Source organism: Molothrus ater, chromosome 22 (assembly GCF_012460135.2).
Source record: "Molothrus ater isolate BHLD 08-10-18 breed brown headed cowbird chromosome 22, BPBGC_Mater_1.1, whole genome shotgun sequence".
Classification (NCBI taxonomy): domain Eukaryota; kingdom Metazoa; phylum Chordata; class Aves; order Passeriformes; family Icteridae; genus Molothrus; species Molothrus ater.
Genome location: NC_050499.2, coordinates 7,773,613 through 7,790,527, shown reverse-complemented (window position 1 = coordinate 7,790,527; position 16,915 = coordinate 7,773,613). Strand labels below are relative to the sequence as shown.

General features: G+C 53.1%; 1 protein-coding gene across 9 annotated transcripts in view; it reads right to left on the bottom strand.

Annotated features, from left to right (window-relative positions):
* The window catches only part of CADM1 (cell adhesion molecule 1), a 140,068-nt gene that overhangs the window by 87,792 nt on the left and 35,361 nt on the right, over positions 1-16,915 (bottom strand). The window lies entirely within an intron of this gene.

The window sequence follows — 16,915 nt, the reverse complement described above, 5'->3', positions numbered from 1 at the left end:
GCAAACAACGCCAGGCTGGCACAAATAAGAAAAATATTTTCCGGAAAAATTTCTATAAAATGAATACTGATATCCCATTGCCATCTAAGTTAAAACTCTGCAGAGGATAAAGAAACTTCAAAAGCCGGTGCATTTACTGTTGAAAATTCTTTACATTCCATGACTAAATCACCAACAGGCACGGAGGTATTTCCATCTCTGATTCTGCTGATGCTCACAAACCGAGCGGTGCTCGCGTGGTTCCTGCTGTCAGCAGAGCCCCCTGACTGAACACCGTGTCATTCCCGAGATAAAGTGTCCAAGAGGCAATTCACCAGGCCTTACACAGGGAAGAGAGATGACCTCAATCCCCTCAGGAAGAATCTCTCCCTAAAACGCCTTCATAAAGTGAGGAAAAAGGATTCTGCAGGAATCCATCATCTCTTCCTTAAGTAGCCAGCCTTAATGCCTGGCCCCTGCACTCCTGGCCTCCAATTCTTCAGCATTTGAAGGGATCCCTGTCCTCTCTAACAGTGGCACAAGCTGCCTGCAGGACAAGGTGCCAGCAGTGCCCCTGAGTGCCCCTGCTCTGGCAGCAGCCCTGGGGCTCAGGGGCAGACACAGCCCCCCAAAACCCAACTGTGCTCCATCTGATCTTCTTCTCCAGAGAGGAAACACGCCCTGGATGGCACCATGGCACCAAGATGACTGAAACCTACCCAGAAGGGACCTTGTACTCAACACGATCCTTTCTGTTTGGTTTTCTGATTACTGCTTAAATTCACAAGCCTAATAAACAGATGGAAAGAAGGTATTTGCTAAGTCTTTCACAAGCATCAATTTAACTGATGGAACCCAGATCTTTTTCCTCAGCACTGCTGAAAGAAAACATAAAAGAATTTTAAAATCCCACAGCAATTCCTTCCCTCCAGGGGAGATGGATATTTGATATTCTCAGTCTCCCTGCAGCAGAACTGTAGGGAAAGAAGAAGGCAGTGCTCTCAGGGGTGCTGTGTGTGCACCCTGCTGAGACTCTGCTCCCCAGCCCATAACCCTGCCAGGACACTGCTCCCCATCCTATAACCCTGCCAGGACCCTGCTCCCATCCCATAACCCTGCCAGGACACTGCTCCCACCCCACAGCCCTGCCAGGACACTGCTCCCACCCCATAACCCTGCCAGGACACTGCTCCCACCCCATAACCCTGCCAGGACCCTGCTCCCATCCCATAACCCTGCCAGGACCCTGCTCCCACCCCATAACCTTGCCAGGACACTGCTCCCACCCCATAACCCTGCCAGGACCCTGCTCCCATCCCATAACCCTGCCAGGACACTGCTCCCACCCCATAACCCTGCCAGTTCACTGCTCCCACCCCATAACCCTGCCAGGACACTGCTCCCATCCCATAACCCTGCCAGGACCCTGCTCCCACCCCATAACCCTGCCAGGACACTGCTCCCATCCCATAACCCTGCCAGGACCCTGCTCCCACCCCATAACCCTGCCAGGACACTGCTCCCATCCTATAACCCTGCCAGGACACTGCTCCCACCCCACAGCCCTGCCAGGACACTGCTCCCAGCCCATAACCCTGCCAGGACACTGCTCCCATCCTATAACCCTGCCAGGACGCTGCTCCCCATCCCATAACCCTGCCAGGACACTGCTCCCACCCCACAGCCCTGCCAGGACCCTGCTCCCCATCCCATAACCCTGCCAGTTCATTGCTCCCACCCCACAGCCCTGCCAGGACACTGCTCCCATCCTATAACCCTGCCAGTTCACTGCTCCCCATCCCATAACCCTGCCAGGACCCTGCTCCCAGCCCACAGCCCTGCCAGGACACTGCTCCCATCCCATAACCCTGCCAGGACCCTGCTCCCACCCCACAGCCCTGCCAGGACCCTGCTCCCAGCCCATGGCCTGGATGGACACTCAGCACCACTGCTACGACATGGCAAAACCCCAGAGGGTTTCTGGGAGGCTGTCTGCAAGCTGAAGAGAATTTAGGAGGCAAGGAGGCAGCACCCAGAGCTGTGGTGGCCCGGAGGGCTCAGGGTGACACCTCAGCATCCCAGAGCAGGGCTGCTCGTGCACTGCAGCAGGCACAGCCCAACACCAGCACAACAGCCCAGGAACAAACACCTCACTGAGAAAGTTCTGTAACATCTCCCATGCCTGTCACATCCAAACGCTCTCTGCAGAGACAGATGGTCCAGGCTTCTATTAGCAATGAATAATGAGATGTGAAGTGGAAGGTGTGAGATGCTGCTTAACCTTGCTTCCCCCCAGCACCCTCAGTCCTGAACCGCTCAGCATTGGATATTTCTGCATTGTAAACCACCAAGAAGCACCACAACCATCACAAGTTTGCCGTGCACCGGTTGTTTTGCTGCCTTTAAACACAAACCTGCTCCTATTTTAGCTCCTTCAAGGCTGGCAAAGCTGAACCATCTGCCACAGAGTCAAGCCAGAGGCAGCCACAAATCAAAGGAGCGCCCAGTGAGCATCCAGCATCCTGCCAGGGCACACAGCACCTCCTCACACAGCACCATCCTGGATAAACAAGGGGTGCTGGCACATCTGTCAGCTGCCACTCCTCACGCTGGAGCAACAGCGCTTTCAGAAAGAAGGATCCAAAACTATTTAAAACATTTTGTTCAAATTAATGGGCTATTTCACACAAAAGTGCGTTCCCTAGAGCCCTGTGCATTTGCAAACGTGCTTGCTTAACCGGTTTTAGCAATTTGTAGACAAAAGTTTGGCAACATGATACACCCATCTGGGGAATACACATTATGTCTTAGATAAACAGACATAATAGCTGTTCTCTTTTCAGCACCTCTGCTACCACCTGAACTCAGTAATACCCACAAAGGGTCACTCCCTGCCCAGGGAGGAGGGTCAGAGCAGCCACGAGGGACCTGTTTCCTCCTGCAAGCACAGAGAGGCTTCAGCAGCGTTTCTGGGATCACCAGACAGGGCTGTAAATAACCTGAGTCGCCTTGAAAATCCACTTACAATGATGCTGCCCAGAGCATCCCCACTGCCCTTTCTCTCTGCATGACAGTAATCCCCAGGGGCTGCTGTGTTTTCTCCTGTCTTTATCAAGAAGTGGTGCTGGACAGGAGCAGGTGGGATTTCTGTGGGAAACCAAAGGATTGCCTCGATCCATCAGGACACTGGCACTGCTGAGAAGCCACACAGTGAGTGCCCCTCATCCCAGAAACTTTTCCTGCTGGGCAGTAACAGTGACATGGAAGGGGACATGGAATGAAGGGTCTGCCTTGGGCTATGAGCATTAACATCAGCATCTCTTGTTTCCTTCCCAAATGAGATGAGAGATGGGTCTAATGCCAGTGAGTGACCAACAGGAACTGCACACTGAAATCAGGAGACACTGAGATTAGGGACTGCTCCTGCTTGAGCAGCCCACATCCCGAATTCTGACAAAACTGGGACAAAGCTGGGACACTGCAACGAGCAGATCTTGCATTGGCCTTCTCTGTGCACACCCCCAAACACAACATATATGTGTGTGAGTGTGTTTGTGTGTACACACAGTGAGGGGAGGGAGGGCCGGGCCACTATAGCAAATCCTTTCTTCAGGGCACATAAAACCCTCTCGCAGGAGCAAGTGCTTTAAATCCAATTTGCCACAACAAACAAAGGCATGAAATGCTGTGTAACCCTCACACTGGCATTTACATTCCTTATTGTTAATTTGGAAAGGAAACCACATTTCTCCCAGGCAGATGAAGCCTGGGTCTCGTGCTCTGAAGTGCTGCTCTGCCACAAGGACAGCTCCTAAATGCTGCACTCAGTATTAATAGCTTTGGAAGCCTCACGGGATCAGAAGAAAAAATTAATCCAGTTTAACAAAGTCTGAGGGCACAGTGTGCTGCTATAAACTCCTGGAAGTTCATCTGAAGGTAATCAATAACTTAACAAGGCACTTCCTACCTGTTCCATATTAAAAACTGCAAAAACGCCAAACAAAATGGTTTTTTCCCTGCAGTGTCTTCACTGACATAACAATGCAAAAATTCTATTTCTGAGCAGCCTGGTATTCACCACTGAGGCATTCAGGTCTGACTGACCCTTTTTAAAGCAATCTCCTTGCCAAGGCACCTCCCTGTGCCTCTGCCCCTTCCCACAAAGTTGCTCACAATTCAAGCAGATAATTTCTTCTTTAATCGGGACCCCAGTGGAAACCAAATTAACTCCTCAGGGCATCCAATGGACCGTCGGAACTTGCACCTGGGAGTTAAGGCTGTCAGATTTACTGATCTTTGGTGAGAAGGTATTTACAGAAGGATCTGCTCCGGCTCCTGATGGATGCAGGGACGAACCCAGAAGTGAGGGCCGGGAGCTGTGGACAGAGAGGTGACACAGCCTGGTTGGGACCAGCAGTGGTCACTCCCCCCCAGCCCAGGGCCTCCTGCCGCCCTGCTTTTCCGAGGCTCTTCCAGAACACTTGGTGTGAAATCTGAGAGACCAAATTCTGAGCCACGATTTTAAGCCCAGTGTTAAACCTGAACTCGTTACAGCTCCTGGAGTACAAAAGCCAGGTGAAAACCTGCAGGGAGTACAGCCTGTGGCTACAGCCCAGATCCACAGAGATGCTGCACTGGAGGATTCCAGGGTGGGAGGGAGGCAAACACCCCCTTGTTCCTGCTGCCACCACAGCCTGGAGCACCCACTCACCCCCTGCCACAGGATCCCCCTCCTGGCACCAAGCTCCTGTTTTGACAATGGCTTTTTTTTTTTTTTTAACGAGACATTTGTCATTAACAAACTTTAGACAAGGTTAATGAAAGTTCTGTCACTTTAATGTCTCGCCTGCTTTAAATTACAGATGTCATCTGCCATGACTAAAGAAAGGGCACTGAGCAATAATACCATAAACTATCATCTCCAGGGACACACAGGTAATTGCATAGCTCATTAAAAAACTGTTTTAATTATTAATTGACCGTGTCAGAGTTGTCCTTTGAAGTCAGTTTTAATTTTTTTCCTTGCAAGCATGATGATTCCAAGCTGACCTACACAACTTTCTCCACCACCTCCAGGAGCTGGAGGGAAGGCTTGGGACCTGGCTCACAGCACAAGTGTGGCACACACTCAAACCTTCCCAAACCACAGGGGCAATGGTGTGAAATGAAAAGACTTGAGCAATGAAGTGAAAAAAAACTCCTAAACGTTGGCTGGCCACCAAACCCGAAAGAAGGAAAAAAATCTGAATGGTTGGCAGGCCACAGACACAACAAAAAATGCAGGAAGAATTTTGGTAGTTCCTGTGGCTACAAAATCACCCAAGTCACCTTCTCTGAATGGCTCCAACTCTGCCCCAGGCTGTGGGACACACAGATGAATTAAAAGAATCACTCAGGAGAGGTTATTCTGATGTTGCCACCTTGGGCAAGCCCTGTGAGCCCAGGATCCAGGGAATACAAACACACACAGAGGCAGCTCTGCTGGGCACTCACTCAGAGTGATAAGGAAATTAAACACAAACCAGCACCTCCATGAAAACACCACCTGCACAGGCCCTGCCTAAAACACAGAAAGAGAGCAAGACACAGACAAGCCATCCTACAGAGGCTACAGTGCATCCAGGCCAATTCCAGGAGGGGAGAAATCCCAGGCGAACGTGTGTGTGTGTGTGGGTTGGGCTTTTCAGCTGCTGTGCTGTTTTTTGTTAAACAGCCAAGTGGAAAAGCCCCAGAGAAAGCAGAATGAGCTCACAGGTTTCAGCAATCTGCTGGGGCCTCTTGTCCTACAGCCCATGAGCTGATATGAGATGTTTGTACTGCAGGGAGGGCTCGAGCACAGAACCATGTCCTGCTAAGCCCTGGGGTGAATCACAGCCACTCTGGCTGCTCACCCATCCCCTGCATCTCACCTGAGCCCTGATCTCACCAGATTCCATCCTGGGCAGCCGCCTGGATCCTCACACCAACCCTAGCAAGGGCGAATCAGCTGAACAAAGAGCAGCAACAAGAATTTGGGAAGAAAAATCCCCTGTTTTCAACGAGGAGAACACAAACACGGTAACTCTTCCCTGCCCTGTTTCCCACAGAAGGAGCACAGTGAGCACACAGCACCACTGAAACACTGCCAGCAAAATGCCACAAGAGCCCCTGGTCACAGCAGTGGCCAACACTTCCCTTCTCTGAACCAAGCACAGCAACACCAGGGGCTGCAGAGGCAGGTAAAGATCAAAGCACGGGCACCACGCAGCTCCTTAATTGCCAAGCACCAGGCTGGGGGGAAAAGAACAAAGTTTCAGCTCAAGATAAGAAAACACCTTGCCTGCAAGCACCAGGTAATTGCACACCTCAAGGAAGGCTGCAGGAAAAGGGGTTTACAGTGGCAATCCCCCTCCTGCTCCTCTGAACCTCACACTGAGGCAGGACACACAGTTCACTGCTCCTGTTTGTCTTGGGCACCAATTAATTGTGCAAGGAAGCCCTGCAACACAGCCACCCTGATGCCTTGGCCTTCTCAAGCACAAGAATGAACTCATTTCTTTGTGGGCACAACCAGCAGAGTCCCCCCTCCCAAAGCAGCTCAGGAATACACCCTGAGAGCCTGAGAGCCAGCCCTGGCACTGCCAAGGGCTGGGTCAGGCTTCTCCCTCTCCCAACTCTGTGCACCCAAGGCAGCAATGCCAGCATCACCTCCCAAAGGCACAGAAGGGTTGCTCAGCAATAACACAGGCAGCCCAAACTGCTGAGCTGGAAGGACTGGGATGCACAAAAACTATCACACACACACACACAGAGTGCACAAAGGCACCCCCAAAGCACATAAACTATCACACATAAACTATCACACACACACACAGAGTGCACAAAGGCACCCCCAAAGCACATAAACTATCACACACACACACACACAGTGCACAAAGGCACCCCCAAAGCATAAACTATCACACATAAACTATCACACACACACACACCAATAGTGCACAAAGGCACCCCCAAAGCACATAAACTATCACACACACACACACAGTGCACAAAGGCACCCCTGAAGCAGCTCCAGGTGGGTCTGCCCGCAGTCCAGGTGTGATGTGAATGGGAGGGTTTAATGGAAGTGGTGTTTTTATCACAGAACTCCATAAATCCACATCCCACTGCCCCACGAGCTCCCTTCCTACCCAGCTATTTGCCAGTGTAATTGAATCCTTCTCCCAGACTCTTTACATTCCGCTCTGGTTTGGGGACAATGCTGCTGAAATACGTTTACCATCCATCTTTCTTAACGTGTTTAATCTAAATAGAAGACTCAAATCCAAGATTGTGCAGTTGATGGATAGCTCACCTTCTCCCACCAGCACGCCTTAAATGCCTCCTGCTGTATTGCTCTCAGAACCTCACAGAAAACCTGCATTTGCTGGGATTTCAGCCTCCTCTGCCCAGTGAGTGATCATATATTCTTATTACTGTAGAGTACCATTAAAAATTGAAAAGGTTCAAGGAGCTGCCACATGTAAGACAGAGATATGTGAACACACTCAACAGACCCCCAGTGCCACAGGAGACTTTCAGCAGCTCCAGGCTGCAGAACTGAGCCCTGTGCTCCCCTGGGAGCCTCTCAGAGCTGGCAGTGCTGCTCATTAGAGCCAGGGGCCCTCAGCAGCTCCCCAGCATCCAGGTGTGCTGGGCTGCCTGAAAAGGGAACGGAAATAAACCACGGGCAAGAAGCGTCCCCTTGTTCACTCCTCCAACGGGGCAAACGTGAATGTCCCTCCCACACGCCTCATCCCGAAACACCACGTGCCCCATCAAGTCCCAAGCAATTCCTAATGCAAGTTCAAGCATGCAATCAGCAGAGGTAATAACTCTGCTCCTCCTGAAGATACCCAGTAATAACTGTGAGGGTGGTGAGGCCCTGGCACAGGCGGCTCCATCCCTCAAGTGTCCAGCTCGGACAGGGCTTGGAGCAGCCTGGGACAGGGGAAGATGTCCCCAGCCATGGCAGGGGGTGTGGAATGAGATGAGCTTTCAAGTCCTGAACAGCCTGAGCCATTGTGGGATTCTGTGTTTTACATATTTAGATGCACAGTTGGGATATTTACATTGGAACAGAGAGTCCATCACTGGTTCCCCGTGGTGTGAGAAATGCACTGCTATGTACCCAATAAAAGTCTGCATTAGAGCACTAACTTGGGTATTCTGGATGAAATGCCTGTGTTTTCCTGTCTCCAAGGGGCCTGGAGTGCTGCATTATGGCAGCACTCACAAGGAGGGGAGTGCAGTCCTGCAGTTCCCATTGTGCAGTGCTTTACAGAGCCCTGTGTTCCCAGATTTCAGAGAAGCACATCATTCTGTGCTGCACAGAACAGCCCCTGCTCCTCCAACCACCGCGGCGCGGTCCCCTGCAGCAAACAGCGGCAGCTCTCCCCCTCCCGTGGATTCCCTGCGTAATCTCTGCTTAATCCCAGCCCCACCCTGTGCCCAGAATCCACGTTTGACAGCCCTGGGGACAGGAGGGGTCAGCCAGGGTCACTGCAGCCCCGGCCATCTGCTCAAGTGCGCACACTGAAGGTGCAGGCCTGGCCCTGCCACAAAGCCCTCGGGGCAGTGCTTCTGCACCCCTGAGCCAGGGCTGGGAGCCTGCCCAGCCACTCCCCTCTCCTGGGAGCCCCACGGGGCAGCTCCAGCCCAGCAAGCTTCTCCCGTCACCCTGAGCACACCTGGCAGCAGGTGGCTGCTGGATGGGGCCCAGCACAGCCAGGACACCCGCCAGCAGCCCGGGCACCGACACCAAGTGACCTCGGCTGCGCCCCAGGCTTGCTGGAGTTTTCCTGGAAAGCTGGCTATGTCAAATCAGCGGAACAGGTGTTTTGTGAGACAGGCATCCCAAGCACGGGCTGTGCTGTACCTCTTCCCTGACAGCAAGGACCACCAGGAGATTACGTCAAGCCCCAGAGTGATGGGATTCCAAAATCCTGGCAGGGTAAGGCAGAAGCAGATCCTTCCCAGGGGAAGCAGAGATAAAGCAGAAAAGGTGCGATAATGAACCGAATCCATTTGTATTTCTGGGAACAAAGCTGACTCACCACTCTCGTTCCTAAAAGCTCACCCTCACTTTCACAGCACAGGCAAGAAAAATCTATGAGGTCAATGTCTCCCATCAATTTTGCCACTCCTCCTCAGTCAATGAAATGGTTAATTATAGTTTTTCTCCTGGTTTAATGCAGGGAGAAGAGTCACCACTTCATTTACTAATTTAGCTGAAATGTGTCCACACGAGAACACGTTAATTTCTCATTCAGTTTTCAAATTGAATCAATGCAAAAGCTGCCAACAATACAGAAGCAGAAATGCAAACCCCCCCACACCGACAGCAGAGCAAAGTTCCTCCTCCTTTATGAATGACTTTTGTCTCCAGGCCTGCAGAAGAAATCAATGTACATCCCTGCCTGAAAACCATGAACCCACCTGCAGCAGGCGGGAGTAATTGAGCGCAATTAGCCGCGCAGTTCAGAGAACTCATCAGAAAGAACAAAACCGAGGCCGTTTCCCACGGGATTCCTCAGCTCCTCTGCAGGAGCACGGAGCCACAGCCCCACGTGCCCTGGTCCCCTCTGCCTCCTGCCACACGCTCCGTGGAACCACTACAGTGACCTTACACTGCATACTCTGCTGCAAGCCTCAGGGCTTCCCTAAATGGTTTTTTCTAGAAAGATCTTCACCTACAACTCACTGGCTCTACAAGTCAAGGTAATTTTGCCCTTCCCCGCAGCTCTGGAGCTCCCTGGCTTTTCCTGGAGCCCGGGGATCAGCAAGCAGGCACAGGGGAAGCAGGGGGATAATGTGGGGATGGTTTGCGTTCAGCCCATGGCTGTGGCACAGCTCTGCCGGCTCTGCCCAGCCTGTTCATTCCACACCATTCCGTGCCTGGGCTCCAGCGCCTGCTTGTCACCACCCCTCGCACACACCCACACCCTGCAGAGCTGCCCCGACTGCTATCGACACCTCCTGTCCCCAGGTGGGAGCTGTTAACTTCACTAACTTTGGATCCCATCCTTCAGAGGCGGTTACCGCATCTTTTTAAAGCACCGTCACACATTTGGGCACAAGCAGGGAAAGAGTCGAGTTAAAGCTAAGAATTGCTGCTCCCCAGGTCGCACCTCCCTGCTTTTACCCCTCCACCCTCAACTGGAAAAGCTCAAGGTTAAAAATGGGCAGAGCACTAAAAGGAACAACCCTCAAAGTTTCCTGTAAGTGAGAGTGAGTTTTACACTCTGAGAGTGTGAGTTTTCTGTAAGTGCCCTGTGTCCTCAGGATCTCCCGGAGGTAGAAATCCAAATTACCTTCTGGCTTCACATCCTCACCTTCCCCAACAACACAGCTGGCTCAAACAGGTCCAAGGTAAGATGGAACCGAGTAAAGAACTAAAGACAAAGGGCACTTGTGATGCCAGCACTCCTCTTCCCATAAATCTTCTTCCTTTTATATTAAAGGAACCCATTGACAGCAAATGCATTTTTCAATATTTCAGCCAAATATAGAATCGCAGTGAACTCGGCCATGAATTCCCCAGGAGGCAGAGGGCTGGCTGGGGCGGGAGGAGGCTGCTGTTACACAACAGCCCGGCATGGATGCCCTACTTCCTTCCACAGGATGCTGCGCTGCCAGCTCGCTCCTTCCCCTGCCCAGCTCCGTGAGCCCCGCACGCCCCTGCCACCAGAACACCTTCACAGCACAGGGGCCAGGCTCCCAGCAGCGTGCAGGAGGTGTAGGGCACTCTCCTTGCACAGAGCTGTCCCTGAGGTGCTGCGGGCTGCAGCCAAAAACAAACTCAGGCTGCGAATGAACCCAGGAGGAGCAAAGAGCCTGAGCTGAGCTGCTGCTGCTCCTTTTTGAAGTCACACACTTCTCAAGGCTGAGAAAAGATGCTCTGAGAACAATGCTGCTCCTTGCAGGCTCTTTTTAAGTCTGTCTCCAGAGGGAAAACTCGTGTTTGTTAAACCCCAACACATGTGAGAAGCCACGACAAGGCAAATAAAGCTGCCGAGGTTTCAGTGGCAGGCAGGACTTGACGGTTTATGGGTCGCAGAGATCTGTACTCATCTCCTCTCCTATTACCAACTGCAAGAGGAAAATTATCCTTAAGCTCTTAAGAAGCCAGAGGACAGGGAAATTGCTTAAGAGAGAAAGGAAGTGCTGAAGCACACGCTCTACAAATCAGCCCAGCCCTCGTCTTATTCCCTGCAGGAAACCTAAGGGATAAACAGCAAGGAGATGCTGCTCCTCTGACTCTGTCCCAGCACTCCACGAGAAATCCCCTGCAGAGGCTTTTCCAAGGCAGGCAAGAGCACCCTGCCCTCGCTGGGCTGGCTGGCTCCACATCAGGCTCTTGCCCCCCATTTCCCACTGCCCTGTGAGCCCTGGTGAGGGGGAGGCCACGAGCCAAGGCAGCCTTTCCCCAGCATGTGCAGAGCAGTGCAGGACACACACACACCCCACACACCCCTCACAGCACTGCCATGGCCACTGGCTCTCACTGAAGCTCAAGCTGCACAAAGATCTTATTAGTGCTCTACAGGATTTTATTAAAAATACATGAAATATGCAGAGAGTGGCACTCCTGGATGCGGCTCCACTGCCTGGAGCACCTGCACAGGGAGATAATATTGGAGCAGCAGCAGCTCTCTGTAGCGGCCTCTCTGTTTTTATCACCTGGGTTTGATGTTCAGAGGGGGCTGAGCTCGAGGAGCCCCGAGCTCCAGTGCTGCTGGCCTGGCACCAAGGAGTCCCGGGCAGCCCCCACCTTACAGCACACAGCCCTCACCTGCTGCGGGGCAGGAAGGAGCAGCAGCCCTGCCAGGGAAATCCTCCGGGGTCAGCACAAATGAGCAAAAAGCACCATCAATTGCTGCACCCACTGATCAATACCCCAGGTGTTCCATCTCACTGCACGACACGCCACCCAGCCACTATCTCTGTGACAGATAATCAAATCTCTTGTCTACCTTCCCTTTATTAATCCTTGCTTAATCCTCTTTCACATTTTAGCTGCAGCTTTCATTAGGGAAAGTCTGATTTCTGAAAAGCATCAAAAAGCATCACCTTGACACCTGTCACTCCAGACCCCCGCAAACACACCTTCCACAGAGCAGCAGTGCTGCAGCAAACCCAGGGCTCTGCTGTTCCCCTGTCCCCATCTGACACAGGGCTGAAATCCCAAAAGGACAAACACCTGACACTGACAAAGAGGTCAAGCTTCCCCCCAGCCCCCAGCCCTGCTGATTGAACCACAGCCTGGAGGGAAGGGTCTGCTCCTCCTTTGCCATGGGTACCTGACAGGGAAACAGCAAAGCTGGGGCTTTAAATGGCTCAGGAGCAGAGCTCTGCACACCAGGGATGGGATGGGGTGGGATGGGGTGGGATGGGGTGGGATGGGGTGGGATGGATGGGATGGGGTGGGATGGGATGGGATGGGATGGGATGGGATGGGATGGGATGGGATGGGATGGGGTGGGATGGGATGGGATGGGGTGGGATGGGGTGGGATGGGGTGGGATGGGGTGGGATGGGATGGGATGGATGGGATGGGGTGGGATGGGGTGGGATGGGATGGGATGGGGTGGGGTGGGATGGGATGGGATGGGATGGGATGGGATGGGATGGGATGGGATGGGATGGGGTGGGATGGGAGCCTCCAGTGTGATCAGGCAAATGCACCCCAGCCCCGGCTCCTTCTCTGTGTTTCATTCCGCTGCATCTCCCGAGGCCTGGGGCTGTTTTTTCCCTGCTGTTGATCATTCCTAATGTCATCTTCCAGCCCACATTCTCCTCCTTTGCCATCCCGTTGTGAGGTCACGATACATTTGTGACAAGGTTTCCATGGCAACAGACTGATGACATAAACATAAGCTGAGGATTTCTCCGCAAAGCGGGAGGAGCAGGAGATGGGCTGCTCCTCTAACAGCTCTCTCCGCTGAGAGCTGGGGGAATAGAGAACATTACTGGCAAAGTAAATTGCTTTTTGTGAAAGTGTTCTCTTTTTTGAAGTTTGCCCCCATGTGAAAGTCTCTAAGCCAGAACCTGCCCATTATTTTAATGTGCTGCTCGGTATTTAATCATCTTCTGCCTCAGACACCAGTCTGTTGCCATGGGAATGACAGCAGCACAAATACAGGATTAGGGCTATCAGGCAGGAGAAGAGAAATTATGAATAAGCAGTTATGTTCAATAATTAGCAACTCCATGAAAAAGCCCCAAAATGCTGAATTCAGATGGATGCGTTTATCTCCGTGTTTGAACACAAGCACGGGTGCTGCTGCTCCACAACGGGATTCCCACAGCACTCAGGGCTCTTGGGCTGAGTGGGTCCTGCCTGGGAATGCAATTTATCCTGCTCCTGTTCCTGTTTGTCCCTTCTCCCCCTGCACAGACCTTTCCACAGGTCTGGATTCTGCTCAAAGCCACCGTCCCGTCTCCTCTGGAATGCTGAGGTGCAGCCAGGGGCTCCCCAGCTCAGGAGGGCACTACTGGAGCAAGGAACATCTCCTGCACGTCCAGACCACGAGCTGCAGCTCACTGCAGCAAATTAAAGCTTTTAAGTCTTTCTTTTTTTAAAAAATGGGAAAAGCTTTCTGCTTTAATTGGAATTAGTCACAGCACTGCCGAATAACTGACCTTGAATGGCACCTGCAGCAAAATCCCGTGTCATTTAACCAGATTCACAGGCAAAAAGACACTGGGAGCATCTGTGCCCACTATGAGATGGTTCTGTTTTCCTGCAGCGTGCCCACGCTCAGGAAAAGGAGGAACTTCCCCTCTGCACTCAGCTGCCTGGGGATGGTGGCACATTGGTAAATGCAGCACACTCACACAGGGAGCTACAGCCAGGGAAGGGTCCCATAGGACACTGCCCAAGGTCAAACACCTTCCCTTAGCCAAAGGAGCAGGGTGCTTGAAGGGGACAAACAGAGTCAGTGCCACAGACCCTGCTCAGCCGGGCTGGGGGTGCCACAGACCCTGCTCAGCCAGGCTGGGGGTGCCACAGACCCTGCTCAGCCAGGCTGGAACTGCCACAGACCCTGCTCAGCCAGACTGGGGCTGCCACAGACCCTGCTCAGCCAGGCTGGAACTGCCACAGACCCTGCTCAGCCAGGCTGGGGCTGCCACAGACCCTGCTCAGCCAGGCTGGGGCTGCCACAGACCCTGCTCAGCCAGGCTGGAACTGCCACAGACCCTGCTCAGCCAGGCTGGAACTGTCACAGACCCTGCTCAGCCAGGCTGGAACTGCCACAGACCCTGCTCAGCCAGGCTGGGGGTGCCACAGACCCTGCTCAGCCAGGCTGGGGGTGCCACAGACCCTGCTCAGCCAGGCTGGAACTGCCACAGACCCTGCTCAGCCAGGCTGGGGGTGCCACAGACCCTGCTCAGCCAGGCTGGAACTGCCACAGACCCTGCTCAGCCAGGCTGGGGGTGCCACAGACCCTGCAGAGCCAGGCTGGAACTGCCACAGACCCTGCTCAGCCAGGCTGGGGGTGCCACAGACCCTGCTCAGCCAGGCTGGGGGTGCCACAGACCCTGCTCAGCCGGGCTGGAACTGCCACAGACCCTGCTCAGCCAGGCTGGAACTGCCACAGACCCTGCTCAGCCAGGCTGGGGGTGCCACAGACCCTGCTCAGCCAGGCTGGAACTGCCACAGACCCTGCTCAGCCAGGCTGGGGGTGCCACAGACCCTGCAGAGCCAGGCTGGAACTGCCACAGACCCTGCTCAGCCTGGCTGGGGCTGCCACAGACCCTGCTCAGCCAGGCTGGAACTGCCACAGACCCTGCTCAGCCAGGCTGGGGGTGCCACAGACCCTGCTCAGCCAGGCTGGGGGTGCCACAGACCCTGCTCAGCCAGGCTGGAACTGCCACAGACCCTGCTCAGCCAGGCTGGAACTGCCACAGACCCTGCTCAGCCAGACTGGGGGTGCCACAGACCCTGCTCAGCCAGGCTGGAACTGCCACAGACCCTGCTCAGCCAGGCTGGGGCTGCCACAGACCCTGCTCAGCCGGGCTGGAACTGCCACAGACCCTGCTCAGCCAGGCTGGGGGTGCCACAGACCCTGCTCAGCCAGGCTGGAACTGCCACAGACCCTGCTCAGCCAGGCTGGGGCTGCCACAGACCCTGCTCAGCCAGACTGGGACTGCCACAGACCCTGCTCAGCCAGGCTGGAACTGCCACAGACCCTGCTCAGCCGGGCTGGGGGTGCCACAGACCCTGCTCAGCCAGGCTGGAACTGCCACAGACCCTGCTCAGCCAGGATGGGGCTGCCACAGACCCTGCTCAGCCAGGATGGGGCTGCCACAGACCCTGCTCAGCCAGGCTGGGGGTGCCACAGACCCTGCTCAGCCAGGCTGGAACTGCCACAGACCCTGCTCAGCCGGGCTGCTCCAGGGAGCCTTGGGGATGCTGCTTCCTCCTGCTCATTCTGGAGGGAGGCTCCCCACACCAGGCAGGGACTGAAAACCAAATGGAGCCGGTTCCTCTCCTCTGGCTTTGCTGGGGAGGTCCACATCTGTGTCTGTGCCACAAAAACTCGTGCTCTTGCAGCTGGGAAAGGATCTCCTGCTCACCAGCCTGCACCTCCTATTCACCTGAGATACCTCCCTTTTTGCATATCTGTTGCTATTAAAATTCCTCTTCCAGCATGTAATTCCCTCTACTAGCTTTTCTTGCTTATTAGAGAAGACAAAAAGTACTCTGAGCATCTGATCAGAGAGATCTCATTTTCTCCAGGCACTCCTCTGAATTTAATTCTAGATTAAGCATTATTTAAAAAAACAACAAACCACCCCTGCTGTCTCCTACCTCCTCACGCTCCCTTTCAACACGAGGCTGGAGAACACTCCCAAGCCCAGGAATCCAGCTGCACTTAAAAATTACTCCTTGAAGAGTTGCACTCCTAAATACACTACAGAAAATCAGAAACAGAAATCACAAGGCAGGGAGGGCTGTTTGGTTTTTCCCTACTGTGTTGTGAGAGGAAGAGTTCTGAGTCCTCCTTTCCTCATCCGAACACGAGAATGCCAGAAAATCTCCAAAAGCTGTTGAAGCATTTTTTTACATTCTTTTACATTTCTAGACTTACTAATGAAGCTTCTGCTGGCTGACACCTGCCCGAGCCGCTGTCCGAGCCCGAGCCTGTCCCGTGCCAAACACCAGCCTTCAAATCCCACCTCTGTACGCGTTCACTTACCTAGAAAAAGCCAGGAAAACAAAATTAGCACAAATGTAGCAACTTGCATATAAAACCCTGGACACAGACAAGTTTCAGTCCGGGGAGGTGTTGGCAGCTGCTCCTCCAGTTCCACAAATTCAGAAAAAAACACACAAACCAAATAAAGCCTTGGCCAAGTAAAGCCCCTGAAGAGGAGGAGAGGTTAATAAATGCTGAAACAACCTTTGAGGCCTTTTTATTTATACCTACATACGTATGAGCACAGGGATTTGACGAATAATACTTCTCAAATCACTCCTACCATGTTAACACTCCGGAGTATTAACTTGCCCGTGCCTGAAGGAAATGGGTCAATTTTAATTCTTCAAACAATTCTTGGTGGCACAATAACTCATTCTTCAGGCTGCAGATAGGGAGCTGTGCTCTGGTGTGCTGGGTCCAGGGAAGGGGGGCTGCACCCCCCAAAAAAGGGGCCACCGGAGGAGCCTCACTGCCTTATCAGAAAGAAACAACAGAAAAATCCACTCGAAACCAAAAATAAAGGAATTAGAGTTGTGGGAACTCTTGACTGCAAAAAGAAAAAAAAAATAGCAGAGACATTTGAATAGCTGCCTTTGCCAAGACATCCTTTCAGTGCTCACAGTCACCTCCAGGAGCAGAGCCCTGTGGCTGCTGACACTGAAACCTGCTCCCAGCACGGGGACCCCAAACCACCAAGAGAGCCTGTGGGA